Source organism: Cyprinodon tularosa, unplaced genomic scaffold (assembly GCF_016077235.1).
Source record: "Cyprinodon tularosa strain WSP-4 unplaced genomic scaffold, ASM1607723v1 ctg231, whole genome shotgun sequence".
Taxonomy (NCBI): Eukaryota; Metazoa; Chordata; class Actinopteri; order Cyprinodontiformes; family Cyprinodontidae; genus Cyprinodon; species Cyprinodon tularosa.
The window spans coordinates 672,788-694,198 of record NW_024038867.1 but is presented as its reverse complement, the minus strand read 5'-3'; the positions used below and the strand labels follow the sequence as shown (position 1 = coordinate 694,198).

The window sequence follows — 21,411 nt, the reverse complement described above, 5'->3', positions numbered from 1 at the left end:
GTGACAGATTCTACTTTTTCCGATTTACCCAGCCTCTCACCTGTGATTCCCAGAATAGTATACATCCCTCAGCTCATTGAGTGAGAAAAGAGTCTTACTGAGGATTTTATTTTATTTTTTTGGTATATGAATAGAACCCAGTATAAAAGCTACGATTGTTTTTTCAACTTCACTTTAAGGTCAGGGAAGACCTTTCACTCCTAATTTGATTGCAGGTTTTTTTTTCCCAAGATGATCTGATGAACCATGAAATTTTAACTTGTCACCTCATTCAAAGTGAAATTGTGTAAAAGGGATCTGGACTTTAAGCAGAAGAACTTACAATAGATTAGCTTGTGCCACACAATTCTATCTAACACATGATAAAAACCTTTTTCTTCAATCACATCTTAGTTAAAGCTCTCATCTGAAATATCCTCCACAGAAAAGTCACTCTGAAATGTAATTTTGGTAACATTTCCCTTTTTCCCTGCTTCACAGAGTGCGGCTTTGCCTCCTGAAGCTCAACAAAACCAGAAACAGTTCAGAGCATTTGACAGCACCGCTTGTTTGTCATTACCCATGATTCTGAGGGTTGTCATGGTAATGCAAGACTGTGGGAGACCTAGAGGGGATAGAGAAATAAGGATGGGAGCTCATCTAACACGGTGCAACTGTGATATGTTCAGAGACTGTTCTTCTCATCTTTGCCCTTCTTTGGAGCTTTTCATTTGGCCTGGCTTTTTGAGGATACAACTGCATGTGTGAAACTTGTAAAAAAAAGAAAACATGTTTCACAATTAAATCACAATAATTTATTTTCACATTTAAAATCTAACCTACTGTTGATACTGTTTCAGTCTGTCAACCATTCAGACCTACTGCTGATTACCTATATGTTAATCTTATACTCAAAGTTTAAAATAAAAATGAAAGGATATTTTAAAAATGTATGGTAATAATACCGTTCCAGATATTACTAATAAATTTTGATAATGACATATCTGGTGAACAAACTTAAAGTATTGGTTAAAAAAAGCAATGTTTCATTTGTCTAGGACTAGTGGATATTTTTATGTCTACCAAACAGTCTGTAAGACCATGTTAATGTCACAGACAAAAGGGTCTTCAATTTAAATAATTTTTCAAATTCAACAAGCCTTGCAAGAGAAGCAAAAATGCAAAAATCCAATTTATTCAAATCAGACCCAGGTAATCTTAACATAACATCTTATGTTATACTAAGTCTAATACATTTCTGATGTTTTTCAAAGCAAATTCATTAAATCTTTTAAAACTCTCAGTTTCTCTGAATGCACTATAACAGATAAACATCACATAAAAAATATGTTATTATATAAAACCTTTTCAATGTTTACGCTGCTGTTTGGAGATGTAGATTTTACTTCTCTGTTTGCAAAGTTTAATAATATCATCATAATTCTTCTAGGTAGTAAAACAAGTCATGTCCTCTGCTGTGCTTTATCAAGTCTGATTGCCCTAATGTACTTCAAATCAGGGGCAATTCTAGGATCAGAGGTTCATGGGTGCTGAGCAGCCAGGGAGCTGTATGGCCAGGTATGATAGCTTTCACTGTTCTCTACATACATTTTCTACATTTTTGAAACTTGTTTAAGAGCTTTTGCTAATTGCTGACTCCATCACTCACTAATGCATCGTATCTAAGACTTTTGACAAGAACTCGACAAGCAAAGCAGAAAGTGGTATTTCTTTGAGAAGCATATTTCAACCATTTAAAGCTTTCGAACCAGTTTTCATGAAAGGCTCTTTTTTGTGTGTCAAACAGAGAGAGTGAGTATTAGAACAGTTTCCACTGTTTAGGACCAGTAGTCTCATCCCCTAAATCAAAAGGCAGATTTTGAGATCCTTTGGCCTGGTGGCTGCGATGCTCTTCTCTGTGGGGCGGGGATAAACTGATAACTGTATAATTTGTACATTTTTACAGTTTGTTTTTTGTTTTGTTTGTTTTATTATATTATATTTTTCAAAGCAAATATAATATAAAACACAACTCAGATTTTAGTAGTGCTTTGTTTCAGTTTATGGGTACTTCACAGTCCCAAAAATGGGCTAAAACTGCCTATACTTCAAACTACAATCAGTCGTCCATAAATTCAGATGTTCTTAGAAGATTTTTACTTTTCCATTTGATCTGATGATTATGATTAAAAGTACAAACAGAAAAGTCAATGGACTCCACCTCTACAACTTATCTGCTTTGTTAGATTAGGGCCTTCATATACAGACCATTGTAAAAATATTTAATTCCTTAAATATGCCACAGAGACAAGAGCAGCCTTCGTCTTTATTCTGTCATTAAATTAGAGTCCAAATTAAAAAACTGTAGTTTAGACTTCCTTAATAGACTCTGTGGCCAAAAATATTAGAAATATAACTGTAAAAGAATCATTCTGACCTAAGTTATTTTACCAATTGTCTTTTCTCACTTTCCCATAGGATGGTGGCGACGAATGCCTTTCTATAATAGTCAGAGGCCAATCCCCTGGGCAGTATAGGACTCAGTCAGAGCCAGAAAAATTGCATTATTTTCATCCCTGTTTTGTCAGTAAGATTTCACAGATTAGACAAAAAAGATGCTGATTATATGGTTTTTATTTTCTTGAGAAAGCATTTAACAGAACTAAAAATACAGAAAAAGATATATATTCTGAAAAAATATATATTTTTTCAAAAAATAAAGGTTATTGTTGAATTGATATGCAAGTCTTTTTTTTGACAAAGGATTGGGTTAAACAGTCAATTAATTAATAAATGGATAAGCAAAATGTAAATTACAAACTGCTCATCTAATTAATCATTTGGTTAATCAAGCTCATTTAACTTTGAAACTTGAGACTGTCTTTTGTTTTTACTGCTCTAAGTTGACTCATTGTCTTATTATATTGTTACCACAGTGATGTTAACATTGCCCCAATGGTTGTCATTTTCTATTATTTTATAATAAAACTTGTCGTTCATTCAGACAGAAGTTAAATTATCTGATGAAGACGGTGGCGGCTGGCCAATAAATATTCAACCTTAATGACAATTAAAACTCTTTTGTTTTTTGTCGTTTTGGTGACGTATTTCCGCCCTAGGGTTCAAAATTCTTGTACATGTGCAGTAGCTCCTCCGCAATACAAAGATATAGGACAGCTCAGGGCACACAACAGGTGTGCCCTGAGCTGACAGGAAATGTTGTCACTGTTGTAGTGCCAGTGATTGACAGGTCGAGTCGCAGTAGTGAAATCCATAAAAGCAAACTTACCAAGAGAAGCTGGAAATGAATTCATTTTTACCTGATCAGCCGAACATCAACATTAATCAGCAGTCCAGAGACAGATGGAGTCTGTACAATCTACCAGTAACTGGTCAAGCTACGACGCTTGGCTAACTGCATGCAGTGAGGTTAACGCTTTATTTCACTTTCCTGCCTCCTTTTTTCAAATGTCAGGATCTGACCCAGCATTGATAAAGACAGGTAGGACTGATTTAAACAACTTTTTAGAAAAGACAAAGAAAAATGAACAATCTGGGATGCACATGGAAAATAATATATTCTAGGTGTTCGTTAATTTGCATATTTGCTCTTCTCTTTATAAAGTGTTTTTATAATATTTTTTGCTTTTGGCATTCATGTAAATATACTGCTGTAGTAACTTAGTATACGTTTCATTGGTTTATTGTCAAATAAACAACACCTTATGTTTTACCCAGGCATTTAACACTCAGCATATGTCTAAATCAAACACTTCCAAGAAAGTAAGCTCTAAGCTGCTGCCAAATAGGAACAGTGTAGTCATGTTTCTGATTTTAGTTTTTAGAAACAAGCAAATGTTGCAAACATGCTCTGTCAATTCTTAACATAGACACACAATGTGACTGGAAGTCGCCTACGGTCATTCTTGGAAATTTAATGATTATTTTGTCAGAACTCTGATATGCTTCATTGTTCAGTCACTCTTTGACTTGAGCCATGATCATTCTATACTCCCTATTGACATTCCATTGCCCAGTTCAGTGGTTTTTAGCAATAGAATTGCCCTCTATCTTCAGTATACCGGTAATAAAAAAACATAGTTTTGTTTTTAAATTACTTACAATCCATAGAACTTAAAAAAATATAAATTTCCCCTTGAAAATGGACATAAGTCATTCTTAAAATTTTAAATAAAAAAGTCCATAAGAGATATTCCCAGAAAACAATTTCTCTGTTTTTTATATATCCATTGTTTTAAACAATTTGTATTTATTTGGCAAGGGATGGGATTGCTCAGGTGGGACGGGAGCAGTAAAAGAGAGCAAAATATACATTTCCATTGACATAAAATCTATTGCTTTAGCATGATAACATGATAAAAACCTAATGCGTATTTAATCTTTTCCAAGTCATATGTGACAAGAGCTACTTAAAAAAATTCCTTAAAGTTTGACAAAGTTATATTTTATCCTGCATATTGTAAAAAAACTATTTTTACTGGCTCCAAAATCTCTGCTCCTGTAGATTTGAGTGAAATGTAATTAAACCACAGCAGTTCGGGCAAGAGAACAATCCACATAAAGATGATGAGTTTCTGAAAAATAAAATGTCACTGCTCTCTTAATAATGGTGCAGAGAGTAGAGCAGACATTATGATTGCTCTCTGGATGCTTTCAGATTTAAAAAAAAGCTCCAAGACATGGTGGATCACAGTGAATCTCATCAGTGTATGGATGAAGATAATGCCTTGGTCTCTAAAGTAAGACACTGTATTAGAGTCCTGAATATATACACAGTGGCTGCATCACTGAACTTCACACAGGGTTACACGTATCAGCTGTATAATAAATTATTTTATCAATGGTTCTCAGAGATGATTGGTTGCCATTCTTTTTGCCCTTTAACTATCAGCCTCCTATCTAAGACATCAGAGAAAATCATTGGCGTCCATCTTTCTTGTCTTTTCTTCTGTCAGAGCTGCTCTCAAGACATTCCGAGCACCAGGAGCAGGATATAAATGATACCTCATCCTTACAGAAATCTGTCACCAGAGAACAGAGAAAAACAATGAAGGTGCCTGGAGGATGGGAGAGAGGAAAGACTACATAAAAATGCAATCTGCCAGTTCCCTCTCGTGCTCCAAGGGCTTGAACTGCAGATCTTTGTCGGGAAATGGAGAAACAGCCAATATGCTACTTGCTCAGGATAGGTAATACGATTTCAATAGTACAGTCTTTAGCAGGTAATAGGACAGTTAAAGAAATTTCTCCTCTCAGCCTTGAAGAGCACCTCAGAAAAGAGAATAGGAAAGATAGGTTTGTGCAGGGTGCTTTTCTGCCACAAAGGCAGTGCTGTCTGCAGAACAGAGGCTAGAGGTAACAAAACAGGTTAGAGGGGAGCATGGGGGAAGAAGGCACATGTAATGAAGGATCTATCCACCTAAAACGCACTTTTGTTATTTTTCCTGTACTCTTCCACTTAATATCAGTGTGGCATCTGAATCCTACTCACTATCTCTCTTCCAATGTCTGGCTGGCTTCTCACCTTCCCCTTCTGTTCTCTGTTCTACTCCTATTTTCGGTATGCTGAATTTTCTCCTTGATTTCCAGAGAGGGGTAGTGTGGCAGTAGCTGGAATACAAACTAGCTCACTCAAAGCACACACACTCGTTCATCCGCCCCAGCCTGCATGAGTACGGTGTGAACAGCTAAGTCATATAAAGAGATGCCACTGGAGATGGCAACAAACAGGAATTACAAGAAGGAGGAGACGAGATATGTAGGGGAGGGAAAACGCAGCAAAAGAGATGCTGTAAGACCTCTTCTGCAGAGTTTAGGTTGGGCTTAGCCCTCTAACTATGGTACGCTGGCAGCAGCAAGATATGCGTCAGCAAACATTAAGCAGCTCATTCATCATTCACGCTATGAACATGAGGTATGAGGTCATAGTTGGTTTGTCTCATCATTTGAGAATGTAACATTCCAGTTAATAGACCTTTCACCATTGTTGGTGCAAATGCCCAAAATCATTCCAGGTTTTAGGATACGAGGCAGCTTCCTGCACAGTCAAAGGGATGTACACAAATTATTTAGAAATAGACTATATCACATCCTTTAAGACGGCTAGTGATTACAATTTTAAACCCTTTTTAATCTTCTTTAATTATAGGTAAATAGGTGGGTTTGCTGGTTCAAGCTCCTGCTGAACTGAAGTGGAGATACAGAGGGGAAGACATGCGTCATAGTTCCATAGGTGGGGACTTAAAATTGGGATTGCCGCTTTAAGCACTGATGGTATGTTAATACCAAACAGAGAATGTGTGTTTCACAGAGTAAGATGCAGTGTTTTATTTACTTAGGAAAGCAGAATAAAGCTGTTGACTTGCTAGGGTCTGCCAGATCCTCCAGAGATGCTCCCAGTCCGGGGAGTCCGGGAGCAAGGCTGCTTTCCACCGAACTCAAGGTAAGGTGAGATGGGGTTCTTGAGATCATATAGGAGCAGCGTAAAATCAGAGCAAGAACCCTGGCAGATAGAGCACCAGCCCAAAATTAACAGACCTAATTTAGATGTTGGTTCTTAGGCTAAATCTGGTCTAAATCCTTTATTTAGTCCAGAAATAGTTGTTGAAAATTGGAGAAGTTTGGTTGGTCTTATGTTGTCCCACTTCACTCCAATAATAGATGTTGATAAGATGTTCCAAACCCAGTTTTCAATGTCTTTTCAACTTTCTAAAAATTAAGGCTTTTCACCTTTTTGACTCTCGAGCATGCTTCTTGGTTGTTCTATGAATTGATATATATATATATATATATATATATATATATATATATATATATATATATATATATATATATGTATATATGTGTATATGTGTGTGTGTTTTTTTTTATTGTGGGAAATTACATGGCAACCACTGATAGGTTATTGTTCTTTTTTGTTTCATAAAAAATTACAAGGAAGACTGTGGCAAATGATGGATAGGTAAGTAGAGATAATAACTTGTGCCCTCTTTTCTCTTTGTGTTTTCTCTGCATGGGTATGTGTGTGTGTGTGCCAACAGTGGTGTATGTGTGGGTGAGTTGCAACTTGTAACAATAACTTCCTAATTACAGTTCCCCAGTGTTTGTGCAATCTTCCTGAAATGCTAACTAGGCCCCTACAGGGACGGTGGTACATTATTAATCCGTGTGCTCGCTTGAGCATGTGTGTTCTGGGATGGAACATGTGCATCTGGAGCATGGATGTGTGCATGTGTAGCACAGACAGTTTGCAGATCTCTAAGTCCTTTAAGGGTTTAAAAATGCCTTACTTCTGTGAATGCTGCAGATATGTTTTAGAATTTCAAGTAAAGAAATTTCTGCTTTCAATGCCTTTAGTTGTGTGTTATATGCCTCAAACCTCATCTTCCAAATTCAGGATGTTGTCAAAGTTTTCACACAGCTAAACAATACTAAAGACATACTACAACAGTGCTTTTGAGCAAAATAATAAGAACAATTCTCAAATATTCTATCTTATAAATATTCTTAAAAAATCACAATAGGGGCGAAAAGGGCTGCTCACTAATTTTAATACTGTTGTCTAAATCCTAGACTACCAGGAAAATCTTTAATGGTTATAAAAAATGAAATTTCTCATTTCACCTTATTCCTTTAAAAGTAGAGGCTTTGGGCTCAGCCAAATTCATGTCAGGTTTTTTTAAAAAGTTTCACATGTGACAAATTGCCAAGAGAATAAGTCAGCAGAAGTGTGTAAAATAAAGGCGTAAATATCCGTAAGCAGAGACAGCAGTTGCTTACGGGCCCACGACATCTTAGGGCCCCATCACTGACACCTGGTAGGCCCCCTATGCAATTGTAGACTATGACGTCTCTTTGAAGATGTAATAGTGCGAAAAATTCCACCTGATACGGAAGTGACTGACCGCCCCGGACCTTTTTTATACCCCAACACATGCCAGATTTCAACAGGATGGTGAGCCGTTTAAACACGACACCAATAGCAACGCAGACAGTGGTACTTTAAATTACTATGTTAATAACCGTGTATAGTTCATTAGACGGTTGGTAAAAAATAAATGTATTTGAGAATTTAATTTTTTACACTATGGCCTGGACTTATGAGTAACCCAAAGCGTAGATTAAAACCATAACCGTTACTTACAATGTGTTAGCGACGATGGATACGATTTTCCATGTGGATGGGTGATCATATACTACTGAGAATTGCATAATTGTATCTTCTTGGCCGATTTATGGATATGTCACTGTATCCTGAACCTTTATCACGTGCTGTGCTTCATATGGGGCCAACCCATATAATGTTACTTACGGGCCTATTGTTGTGTCGTTACACCATTGTATCTGAGAGAGAGTATAAACTGGAATGCGACATATTTGCTAATATCCAATATATATATCGGCCACAATATTGAAAAAAAGTGAACATGGACATATACAGGATGTCCACTGTCCAACTGTAGGTCAACTGAAATTCTCCAAAGAACCAAAGAATATGATTGAAAACAAAACAAAACAAAAAACAAAAACAAAAAAACAGAACTCTATAGAATCAAAATAAGCAACTTTAATTTGAGCAGTATCAACATTTCCACCTTACTAGTGCTGGGGCCCTGAATAATTTTAACAGAGCAAATGTTCCATCCAACACCTATTGTGTATTTTGTGAAGTTGCTCAACCCATGACTTTCTCCTCCGCCTGTGAAATGACTACATATATGTGTATTTAAGTAATTAGATTTCAAATCTACGGATGAGAGTTTTAAAATAAAAAAACAGGAAGCTGCGTAAAGCTTAAAGTGATAACACGCAGGCTGTCATACTTTGTAAAAAAACACACCTGCAAAAAAAACCTTAAAAACATAAATTTGACATATTTACAAGCTGCTAAAAAGTCCCATCTTTCATTTAACACAAGGGACGAAACTAAATTTAAGTATTGTACCAATCTTGAAACTTTTAAAACAACCAAAGATGGTTACAAATGAATACATAAATTGGAGCCTTTTAAAAATTTGTTTAATGAAAAAAATTTTTTTCAGTTTATACACTCAACCTCAGTACAGCCTGCAAGTCAGAATGAACGTTAGAGGGACACAATATAATAATCTTATATTCCCTCTAAAATCTAACATCTTGTTTATTTCCCAAAGAGGCAACTTAGATTGAGCTAAAACGTTAATATTGTCAACAAAACTTGCACATTTAAAACTTGTCTGCTTTCCTTAATGTGCTCTAACTGTGTGTTTAGATAAAGAAGTTTGTTGTCATGGGTCACTAAAGTGTAATTTTAAAAAGTTTTACAAAGTCATAGCTTACACTTTGTCGACTCTGCTTCTCCACCATGCTTCTCTCCACTTACTTAAATCTATGAGCATGTGTACTCACTCTCCCCTTCTCTTCTACTTATGTGTAATATGTGTAGCATTACTGTAGCTTTAGAAGCGAGGGTTTCAGAGTTCGATTCCCGGCTTCAATCTGTTCAATATCCAGGAGTTTGAATAAGCCCAGTAGTTAACAGCCTGGAGCCACAGAGACCAGGGACAGGTCCACCTAGTGGTCCTTCAAAAGTTTGTGAGCAGCCACTGAGTGGGTGAGGGTATGCACAAACTGTAGTCGTGGATCTCTGCCCATTGGTCACCAACAACCTGTCCTGTTTCTAACCAATTTTCCTAACTCAGTGACGCACCCACTGGGAAGCGCGTCGGGAGCGTTTAAGCATCTGACACGCACGACGCACCACAAACGCGCTGCTGCTCGAGATGGAAAAATTTAACTTTTGCTGCCCTACTCACCGCATCAACCAATCAGAGACGCTGATCTGGGAATGCCAGGCAGACAGACACATCGCTGATGATACAGAGCACTATGATCACTCATCTGAAACTGTTTATTAATGCCTAAATTAACTTAAAATGCTAACAACCTGTGTGTTTGCTTTTATTATCCTGGTGCCTGCAGTTTGGATTATGTACATGAAAACCCCCTTCCAGCCGCCGCGGTAAATTGAATGGGATTCCTAGTGACAGCGCACCGAGGGGATGTGGGGGTCTGAGCAGCTCCGACTGAAATAATATTGGAAGGCAGGATGGTAATCTGAATGAACTGACTGCACTGACTAAGTTTTCAGGTGGATTTTCTCACTTAAAAACATATTAAAACTACTTTATTCCCACTGATCACAGCAAATATAGCTGCAAGGCAAAGAAAGGATAGAGTAGCTCCGCCCAACGCGCCTCAGACCCACTTTCCACCTCGCAGCTAGAGCAGCAAAGCTGCTTCAGCCGCGCATCAGGACTAAACTGGTACAAGCAGCAAAAAGGAAGCAGCAGACGTGATTTTGCTGCTCCTGCTGCGCCCCGGTGTGAATGTAGCATCAGTGTGAGGGATTGCTGTCGAGTCAAAAAGTAGATGCAGTACGCTGGTTTTCTTTAGATAGAAAACTTTGAACCAATCTGACTGTAGGATCTGGTTGAATAGTCTCTGTTAAGTGCCTTGAGATGAAATATGTAGTGAATTTGCACTATATAAATAAACTGAATTGATTTGTATAAAATGCAGCACAGGGCTATATTGTTTTGCCTATTTAGCTGATTCTTTATACAAATAAGATTTGTTAAGTTAGATTTTCATTTTTAAGAATATAGCATTTATTCACGTTTTACCACATTACTTCTAAAAAAAAAAAAGTTAACAACATAACTTGGACAGTTGTTCACTAAAGGCACTGAATATTTTCTATTTTATTTTTTTATTTTATAGATCCAGTCAGAATAGAGGTGTCATGTTTACTTTGCACACAGTTTTGTATCCATACTTTGGGGCACTCTCAACAAAGATCAAAATTATGACATAAGATACCGATAAGATACCAATTAAGCATGTTGGAGCCATGTGCTCCAACATGCTTAATATGGAGAGAATCAGAGATGGCTTTTCTAAATAACAAATAATGCAATCAGATTGGGAGTTTAGCTTGCGATGAGCTTTGTTTATCTGGATTGAAAATGTGGAAAGTAGATAGGCACCTGAAGAGGGTTCCTCCATTACAAAGATGTACTTCTTAAGTATTTTGGTAGAACTTGTCCCACAGTGATGCCTCTAGACACAAAGAATTTACTATGGATGGATAGCTTACTCTTGGGGCTAAGGTAAGTGATGGATGAAAAAAAGCCACAGAACACAGAAGTCCTTCAAAACTTCAGGTGAAGGTTAGAACAAAACTGGAGCACAGTGAAATGACAGCCCGAATGTTGAACCCATCACAGTTCATTTGTTTTGTACTCCCAGACATGCTGGCAATTTCTCTCCACTAAAGATGTCACTTCTCATTACAGCAGATTTTTAATGTTTTCACCTGCCTTATTACTGATGTAAGCATCAGAGTCAAACCACCATATAGTCTACTAAAGCTGCTGCAGAAATAAAAAAGATCTTACCGTGTAGCGGCATGCTGAGATGTGTTTTTTGTTTATTATTGAGCAGGATTTTGTTTTGGCTTAAGAGTATCTTTTTTTCTGCCCTTTCTGAGGTGCCCCTACAAATTGTGAGCCTGCTGCAGCAAGCACTGCAGTACTAATGCAGGATGAAAGCAAGATGAGCAACCTCAAAGATGGTTATCAATAAATTCCCAAAATAAGTGACTGTTTCACTCTGATAGAGGGTGTCGGGCTTTGAGACAAGCTAGTCAATCATTTCTCAATCGAAAAAGGAAAATGTCCTAAAAAGGAGTAAATTAAACTATGCAGCAACCACATCATGCCTGATTATGATAGTAAGAGTTCTCTAACCCGGTTTCATTCAATTTTTTGCTTTCCTTTTCTTGTTCCTTCTGTCTGTTGATGGCACTCTGCCAACAACTGGAGTCAGTCAGTGGGAAAACTCTGTTAGTAGTCTATGCCCTGTGGGACGAAGTGGCAACAACATTCGCTACAACAGATAGTGGGGCATCCAAAATTTAACTGGTTGAGTGATTTTGTGTCTAACGGATGCATCCAGTGAGCTTCTGTGTTTGAACTGCTCAAACACAGGCATGGAGGTAGGTTATTATACATCCATGTCTGAGTTGCACTATTCATGCTTGGTTGAAGTCTCTGTACCTGAAAAGCTCTTATGAGAGCTTTGCTCTTTTTTGTAGTGTGTGTAGTTCTACTGGATTGAATCCTACCCTACCAATGAATATTTGGCAAAGATTTGGTAACATGAATGCAGTAAAAAAAAAAAAAAGCAAACATGTATATAAACAATGTAAGAACATTTAATATTCAAGAACTATTACAGTCATATTCAAAATGAAAATATTCCTATTGTAAAATAAAGCAACCTTTGTGCAGGAAATAAACACATTTCTCATGACAAGCATATTTTTGTATTGATTATTCACTGGATAGATGTAATACTCTAATCCTATATGGTGTATATTCACTAACTGTAGGCAGGAAATTGTCACACAGGAGGAATAAAAGCTTGAAATCTTCACTCTGTGCATAGCGTATCTATGGAATGTACTGAATCTAGCGAATTAAGTTTATTAAGTTTTCTATAACTTTCTAACTTACCCAAGATGATTGTAAAAAGCATGTGAAACATGAGGGAGCTGTCAAACATTTATTTAAAGAATAAATACACGTCAAAGTAAAACGATGAACAAAGTTTTAAAAAGACTTATATTTTGTTCAACAATGACTGCAATTAATTGTGAGAAATGAATTAGGACACTTGCACATCTCTTCTAATTTGAAATGACTAAAATGACATATGCATATATCACATCAAGTGCAATTGATACGAATATTGGGCATCAGGCAACAGCGCATTCTCTTCCTTGTTTTCCTACTATGGGCTTCAACGAGGCACCACATCAGATTCAACAAACATCCTTAACTTCAGATAACTGTGTAAACGATCCTTCTAAAAATGATACATCCTACCTGTACATAAGTGAGAAGCAGTAAAAGCCAAGCAGTGAGTAATAAATCACAAGAGCAATAAAAGCCATTTTGCCTGTTGGTTGCAATTTTGCAAAAGTAAAAATAAAAATTATTTGATTCAAAATCGATTTCAAAAACATTTCTAGCAAAAGCAAGAGTATAATGGAAACTGGTGGTCGAGGTAAGGGGAACACCATATGATGTAAATGCTTTGCCATCAATCAACATGACACAACAGTGCAGAATCCTCTTTTAATGCTAAAGCACACATGTATTCTACATTTCCAGACCATATCTGTCATCCTGTCTCATACAACACATTAACATAGAAATGTTAACGGTTAAACTTTATTTTGATGAATTAAGACAGACCCAAACCCATGGATTCCACACGAGTAATGCTGCCATTCAGTGAAATAAATGAATGTCTATTAGAATTTAAGGTTGAGCCTCCTTTCTGAACTGTCCATCCTTTTCTGTTCAAGATATTATTGCAATAGTTCACTGCCTACACTTTCTTCAATTAAATAACAACAAATTAAACCAGTTTCCCATGGGAATTGACATGCCACCTAAAGATGAAGTGGCCAATTCTCTCATCAGCGGATAAATATTTTATTTATATGTGCAAAGTTTCATAATGCATTCTGTCATGGTATAGCCTAATTCATTCTGGATTTTAAAATGGACGATTGCTTCAAAATAACAACAAACTTGGTCACTTTGTGAAAAAACAAGGCTTGGATAACTGACTGCGCAAGACTTCTACATAAAGTCTTTAGCACTTTGGCAAGTTTCTTGCACCTGAGAGAAGATTAGAAATAGGAGAAAAATGGTTAATGCATTTTCTCCGAAAATACTAGTACAAACCATTTTAAGAACGAATGTGTTCAGACAGATGCCTCTTGCATTAGTCCCATTGTTCTAATCATTTGCATCTCATGGCTGGAGAACACCACTGTAAATCATGAAAAGTCACAAACAGCTGCCTTTCTGTATAAGAAAGATTGCAAAAGCTTAAGATTAGGAAAGAGAATTTTAAAAGGCCTTAAATCATCTTGAAGCTGCTGACGCCAAAGTCCAAGGCAAAAAAATGTAGCTCTTGTGCATTTAAAAACAGAGGACTTTTCCTTTTTTTTCTTTCTTTGATTCATGCAGGTTTTCAGGGTGTATTTTAATTTTGCTTTGACATTTCAAAAGGAATAGTAATTACAACTTCCAGGAAACAAAAAATGTAATATTTTTCATATTTCCTGAGGTAGTTATATAACTGTTGAAAAATAATCAATGCTACGGATCTATAATGAGTGCTGCGGACATCATTATAGGTCCGTAGCACAAAAGAAGGGAATATTGTCTCTTCCGTGTCAGAATGCCTAAAATGGCCCTTGTGAAATCAAAGTTTTCCTTGGCCTATTTTATGTGATAAAATGTTTGTTTGAATAGGAGTAATGATAGAGAAATCCTGTACTATTCACAATGCTGTACTGTTTAGGGGGACAGAAAGCAGATGCCTTCCCCTCCCTACTCTAGACAGGGGTGAAGGGAAGGTCATGAGAAATCATTAGTTCACATAGCCTCCTTCATATTATGGTTAAAGTTTATGCCCTTCTGGGGTGAACGAGAAACAGTTATTTGAAATGTGTATCTGAGCAAATTCATTTCCTTTGATGAACTAAAGTGTTTCTCGTGAGAAGATTCAATGTTCATGTGTGTGTATGGTGTGGATTCTTTTTAAATGTAGGGGTGTGTTTCTGAATGCTTCAAAATCACACTCAGTTGTATTCAGCTGGTTTGTGCCATTCTCCTCAGCAGATTAAAATAAAAACGTTTTCTTCCTTGCATATCATATCAACTGTCAGTGCTCATTTTTACTCCACACTGTTTTCTTTTTGTTGTTTTTATGAAATATGCTATCGCTAAAAGCTAAAACACCTCAAAACATGCAAGTACGTGGTTCAAACCCCACAGTCTGCCACTCTGGGTCCCAGGATAATGTTCAATTTGAGTCTCGGAGACTCCGAGCTGCCCACTGGTCCCTAAGGCAGGCGTGGGTACACTTGCTGAAGTATAAACTTGTTGAGGCAAAAACTTCAACAACACTTTGGAACAAACCCTATGAACATGGTTCGTCATGCAATTAAATTCATTACAAAGTTGCTAAAGTTTTTATCTCACTCGCTCATTGAACCTCTTCATGCACCTTGGAAGTTGATGACATTGTGCCAGAAACTTTTGGATCTTAAAGGTTTAACCTTCCCAGTTAAAACTAATTCTAATGTTTATTTTATACTGTACATATACATCCCTTAGATGAGTCAGTAATAATTATTTAGCCATTATTTTATCTTAGTTTAGATACACAAATATCATGTTTAAACACCCGAGTAATTAACACAAGAAAATATTTTTTCTTTTATTTTAAAGCTAATCATTTTAAGAATAGATGTGTTATTCCAACATCTTTACACTTTTAATATAAAGATTTTTATTTTATTTACCACCTGCCCTGGTAACAAATACCTCAGAGATGGGAGTCAGTTGTGCTAAAACAAAAAACGTAAATGTCTGTTAGTCAGCATAATTCATTAATTAGGAACAGGAGCTGAAAAATATATCTGAGGAAGATAAGAAAAGGAGTAGCAGTTGTATTCACCAAAAAAAAAAAAAAAAAATTGGTAATATAACCATAAGGATTTCATATTTATCAGTCTTGGCCCAAAACAGTCTGTGTGGATTACCATTAAAAGTCTAAAAACTGAAATATAGACTTAAATTTACATTCATCATAATCATAGCCTAGAGGTCCACAGAGCATTTAGATATAGTCATACGCACTTTTGGACAGCAGTAGTTGAATGGAAACAGTAACTTTGTTTTTAGATGTTGACAGTTGTTCTTTGAGCTGAAATAAATCTCCAACTAGCCAAATGTATCTTTCTTGTAACTTCAGATAAAATATTTCAAGAACGTTTTTAAACCTCTGACTGGTGGTGCACAGCAATATGTGGGGGTAGGGCAGTGGTTCTTCAGTTTAATTCATCTAGTTTTGACACTTTCTCTGCCATAAGTGTCATTTGATAAAAATGAATCTGAACCTATGGAAATTGTATAACATAAAATATAACTGGGTCTTAAAAAGGAGTATGTTCCAATAAACCTGACCTGGCTCATACTGGGGTCCAAAATTTGATGCAAACTATTAGAACCCATTTTGAGCATTGACTTCGATATAATTCAAGCATTATGTTTTGTGATATAAATAGCTACTTTAAATGTATAAACTTAGAAAACATTTTAGAATATTTGTATAGAAGCTGCTGTCCCTGCTCCCGACTGCACCACAAATTCTGGCAATTCAGCCTGTCCCGGGACAAAGATTTGATTAATTCTAAGTGACCCACTCGTTTGTGCAGAAAGCCTCTCACGTGTTGGACTCATTAATAAATATCGAAGATGACCTGGTTCAATTCAACAGAGTTCGTAATTGCAGACACACAAGAAACATCCACCGCACACATCCAGGGAGAAGTGATCATTTAAATCTATATCTGCACCCCGCATTATCTGCCCCCACAAGAGCTTGGAGATAAAATGATCGAGCTGATCATTAAATGCCCTCCATTAATAACCAGTGGGAACTCTCTCACACATACACACAAACAGGTTGATTTCAGAACCACTGGAATGCTTCGGATATTGTCATGTATTAAAGTTGCCATGCACCATGTCGTATCAGTCATCTCAAAGCTGAAACACGACATGCGTCGAATCAGGCTTTGTGCACAATCTCTATACAGATAATGATGATGATGGGAGCGCTTAAGGTTGAGTCTACCTGATGTGGATCCAGATGCCAGTACGCAGAGAGACGGCGCTCCTCTGCACAGTGGTCCGCTCGCTGCCTCCGGCGATGGACGTGCGTCTCAGTGAAGTGCGTCTATGTGTTTTTCTGCTGTTTATTTGATTGTTTGTCCAAGCTTGTCTCCTTTCTCTTCAGATGTATCTGACATCAGCTGTGACCGAGAAGAGGCTCCGTCGGTCACAGCGGCTCCTGATGTGGTGATTGAGATTTTTTTGGATGCAAAGCAGCGTCTGATGTGATGCGCTCTGCCTCCCTGCTTCTCCGTCTCTCTCTGCTTCTGCCTCTTACACTGCGTCAGGCACCACTTCCCCTCCTCCTCCTCCTCCTCCTTTCCACCTCTCTCTCTCCTCTCTCCTCTGTTTGACTGCTTTGACTCTACCTCCCTCCTGCACTGGAACAGACGGTGATTAATTCGATGGAATCCAGCCTCTTTCCTCCTATAGCTCTGCGCTTCAATCACCTCCAGCCCGTCACTTCTCTGAACTGAAGCGAACAACAGCCAGCTGTTTCGGCATAGAAAAGGGGGGCTTGGACTGCACTTGAAGCTGTGAGATGGTAGCTACTCTCCACAAAGAAAGAGATGGAGTCGTATCAAACTCAATCTTGCAAACTTTTTAATGAACATTTTAAAAAACCCAGCTGAGTGGTAGAATGAAACAGGCAAACAGCTTTTTTTTTTCCTGGAGTGATTGATGCACTATATTTTTTTCAAAAACATGCCAGATTGAAAATTTCCGTGCTATCTAAAGTTGGTTACTTTGCTAAGTACACAAAAGGACAACAATGTCCCATCAGCATGATACAGTAAGATTAGTAGGATGCCCAAGCCTCCATGGGGCCCTAAGCGAAATTTGATTTTTGGGGCCCTTTTTTATTTCTGCTAGTAATGTCTGTTTCTGCCATCTACAGTCCATTATTCATATCATTCAGTGTTCTATTTGTGTACATCAACTGGGTTTCCATTTACCATCAAATTTGCAAATTGTAATTATGTAATTATTAAATACATTAGCAAAATATAAACAATGCAAATTCCATAGAAAAAAGCAATTTTTCAAATAAAAGTTTTTACAACTGGGATGGTTTTTCGGTCAAATCAAAACTGCAATGAAAAAACTTATTTCAGATCCCATGAGTCATGTGATATGCAACTGGATCTTACTGCCTTGTAAAAAGTCAAAGAAGACCAGAAGAACTTAAAGCTATAGTGTGATGGCGGAGTAGGCCTATAGTTGCATTCAGTGTATTCTCATTATCAGTTCGTATGAAATCGTACGAAAAGTTATGCACCGTAATTTCGCACGTTTTAGACGTTTTTTTCGTGGTATTTCGTCGTATTTTTACGTCTTGCCTCGAGACAAGATATTCTTGCGCATGCGCATTTTGCGCACCATTCAATAACAGAATTTAACAGACAATTAACCCTAACCCTGCACCTAACCCTGACCCTAACCCTAAGATACAAAACAGCAAGCAGCGTAGTTAGAGACATGAAGAAGTAATTATTGCATTGTTTTCCCCAGTTTTACGTCCTTCCGCGGATCTGCTTTTTTCGTCTGTCTGGTTGCGCATGCTCACTGATCTGTTTTTTCAAGGAAAAACGTCAAAAACGTACAAAATACTGTGCATAACTTTTCGTACGATTTCATACGAACTGGTAATGAGAATATGTTGTTGCATTTGTGAGGCTGCGTAATGGGCGGTGAATTGAACTTGGTACTGCTGCAGAAATTTCACGTACAGTACAATACCGCTAACTGGTGGTATGCGGGTTTAGATGCAACAAGTTGTGCTGAACTCACGCAGCGTGTGAGCCTATGCTCAGGGTAGCAAATACAGTATTACAATATTACACATACAAATCCTCTATGCATTTGCGGATCTCACACGGCAGAAGTGTAGCAAAAATCATGTCTGTAAATGAGAGCCAACCGAGAAACCGCTCGACTTTTCATTTCATACAGAATGTTCAAAAGTTGCATTTGTGATATCACTACTTACAGGAAGAGCTAAGCAGTGCAACACTGTTGAATGGCAAATAATCCCTATCTTTTGTTCATCCTGCTCAGTATTTGTTAAGGGACTCATCTTAGATCCAGTATTTCCTAATCAAGATGCAGCAAGTTTCTTATAATTTAAGAGAGGTAGAAGGTCTGTTGCTCAATATATCATTGACTATCATTCTCTGAAATACAGCAGTGGATAATCTAGGTCCAGAAAGTAAAGTAAAAAAAAAAAAAAACATGCCTTGTTTCCTTTTTCCTTTATCCAATTCACTTGGCCAGGTGATTAGCCCCTCAGGTGTTTAGTCTGTATTGTGGAGCTGGAAATGCAAATGGTTGGAACTGATCCTGAACAGGCCTTTTACTCTCTGAATTACTTAAAATACTTTTAGGATCTCTCTAGCCACATAGACCTTCTCCTCTCTGAAAGGAAAAGAAAACGATGTCATGAGGAATCCTAGTCTGTTTTTCCCAGAAAGTGTTTTTTCTCTCAAAAGAAATCTTTTCCAGGTTACCAAGAGACCAATCTTTTAACTCATCCTATAACCCCTGAATCTGAAGCATTACTGTTGGGTTACTCCAGACAGTTTGATAAGGAACAATTACACAGGAGACAATGAATGTGTTTCTATTGCAGAGGCAAGCTCAACAAAAAGCTCTGACTGCCAGCTCAAAGGACACTACTGAGCCATCTCCTCATCAGTTTTCCTGCTAGACTTGTGAACTCCTCCAATTCCAATCAGATCTCTCTTTTATTAATTCCAGAGTGACACTCAGTATTTGGACATCGTCCGAAAGGAGTCATGGTACCAACTACCTTCCAGTTTTTTTTACTTCTTTGCCTTGCGTGGACATCATTTAACCGGTACCAACCAGATAACTAGAAGTTAGGCCTGGTTCTTTGTGAAAATCGTTGGGAAGAGATCAAATTCATGGCCATCCGCTCTCTACACATTCTCATTGTTTTGGGTTCCACTTTTTGTACAGCAAAGCTAGTGACTGCCATGTAAAATGATACTGGGATAGACAAAAACACGCTCTTCTTCCCATTTGTTTTTTGCATGTCATTCCCCTGCTCCTACTGATGCCAATGAGTATTTTGCCATAGTATTATGGACTCCTGAGGTACTTAATAAGCCTGGACCATAGCATTACCTCAGCCAGCCCTAAGATTATTCCATAGAAAGCAGCAGGAAGGATGCAGTAGCTTCTGCTTTCACCACTGGGCATCAGGATTTCACCGCGGCATTCGAATCTTGTGCTAGAAAAATATGTTCTAGAGACATGCCATAACTTACACTCTCATCTCTATCTTTAAGGAAACCTTCTTTTCCCAGTGCTGGGAATTAGGAGGATGCTATAGACCCTGCTCCTACCACTGTGACTCTTGAAGCTATAACAGCTTTTTGTCCGGTCAGAGGAGCTGAACCTGACCTGCATGGTGGCTCAGTTTAAATCATTAAAGATAGACTCCAAATAAAGTTTCCTTTAGTCCCTGTATTCCAACAGGAGCTCCTCCATCATCTCTAGTGCCATGTGTTAGGGCCCCAAGTAATGAGGGGTTCACCGTGGTTCCAAGTCTTCTTTATCTGCAACAGTTTCATAGTTTCCCTGGTTCTATCATTTTAAGTTTTATTATCCTTAGTGCAAGCCTGACAAGCTTTTAGACATCGTGGTATGGCCTGTAAGATTTCCTCACCTCTAGGATGAGCCTTCCAGGTTTCCAGACCTCAGACCTAATCCTTCAAGATCCAGGCCTCTGTCAGAAACATGCCAAGTTACAGAACTTTGACCCCAAGGCTGCAAAGTTGCCAAACCTATGGCTTGAGTCCAAGCCTTGTCCAGGTTTCAAACCTTGTTTTGGGTGCTACCTGTTGCCTACTAGAGCTCCTATGCTCTCTCTTTGCAGATGTCTTGCTGGTCTCTGCTCAGCCATTGTTGCCAGGAATCAGTTCCTCTTCTTTGGTCTCTCAGTGCCCTGTTCGGTTTTCATCCTCTTCTCGTTAGAAATTGTCTTATTTGGATTATTTTCTGGACTGTAGCTATTAGCCTAGTAATAAAAATCTAAAACCCTAAACAACAAATGTTTCAAATAGTGAAAATATATATATGTTCACTCACCCATTTAGAAACAAATATGCTTGTGCAAAAAAAATTACACACTTTAACAAAACAGTTCAACTAAATTGAGTGTTTTGTTTTGACCTCAACATTTGACTCAACAGTTGCTGTTTTTTTTTATTTTAAATTCTTTTACATTTAAAAAGCACTAAATGTAAATTAGGAACTGAAGTGAATGGCTACAAAGCATTTGACAAAGAGGAGATGCAACTAGTGTAAATTAATATGGACCTAGATTGGTCTCAATTTTCACAAATACACATATGTGATTCATACATGCACAATAAGATCCACTCATACACAGAACGATTCATACAAGCACAAACAAAATCCGCACACACACACACAGTAGAAGATCAATACACGCACAGGAGAAACCTAATAATATAGTGCATGCACAGGAGAGCATGCACTATATTATTATTAAATTCACAGGAGAAAAACATGCAGTTATAAACGCTTAATTTAATATGACATAATTAAATCTCACCTT

The 21,411-nt window shown here is 37.6% G+C and overlaps 1 protein-coding gene across 1 annotated transcript in view; it reads right to left on the bottom strand.

The window, feature by feature from the left end:
- LOC119784672 (protein ELFN1-like) overlaps window positions 1-17,112 on the bottom strand; it is a 167,062-nt gene extending 149,950 nt beyond the window's left edge. The window contains exon 1 of the mRNA XM_038286850.1: window positions 16,768-17,112. The gene's annotated coding sequence lies outside the window, so the exon portion shown is untranslated. The remainder of the gene's footprint in view (window positions 1-16,767) is intronic.
- Window positions 17,113-21,411: the final 4,299 nt, after the last annotated feature.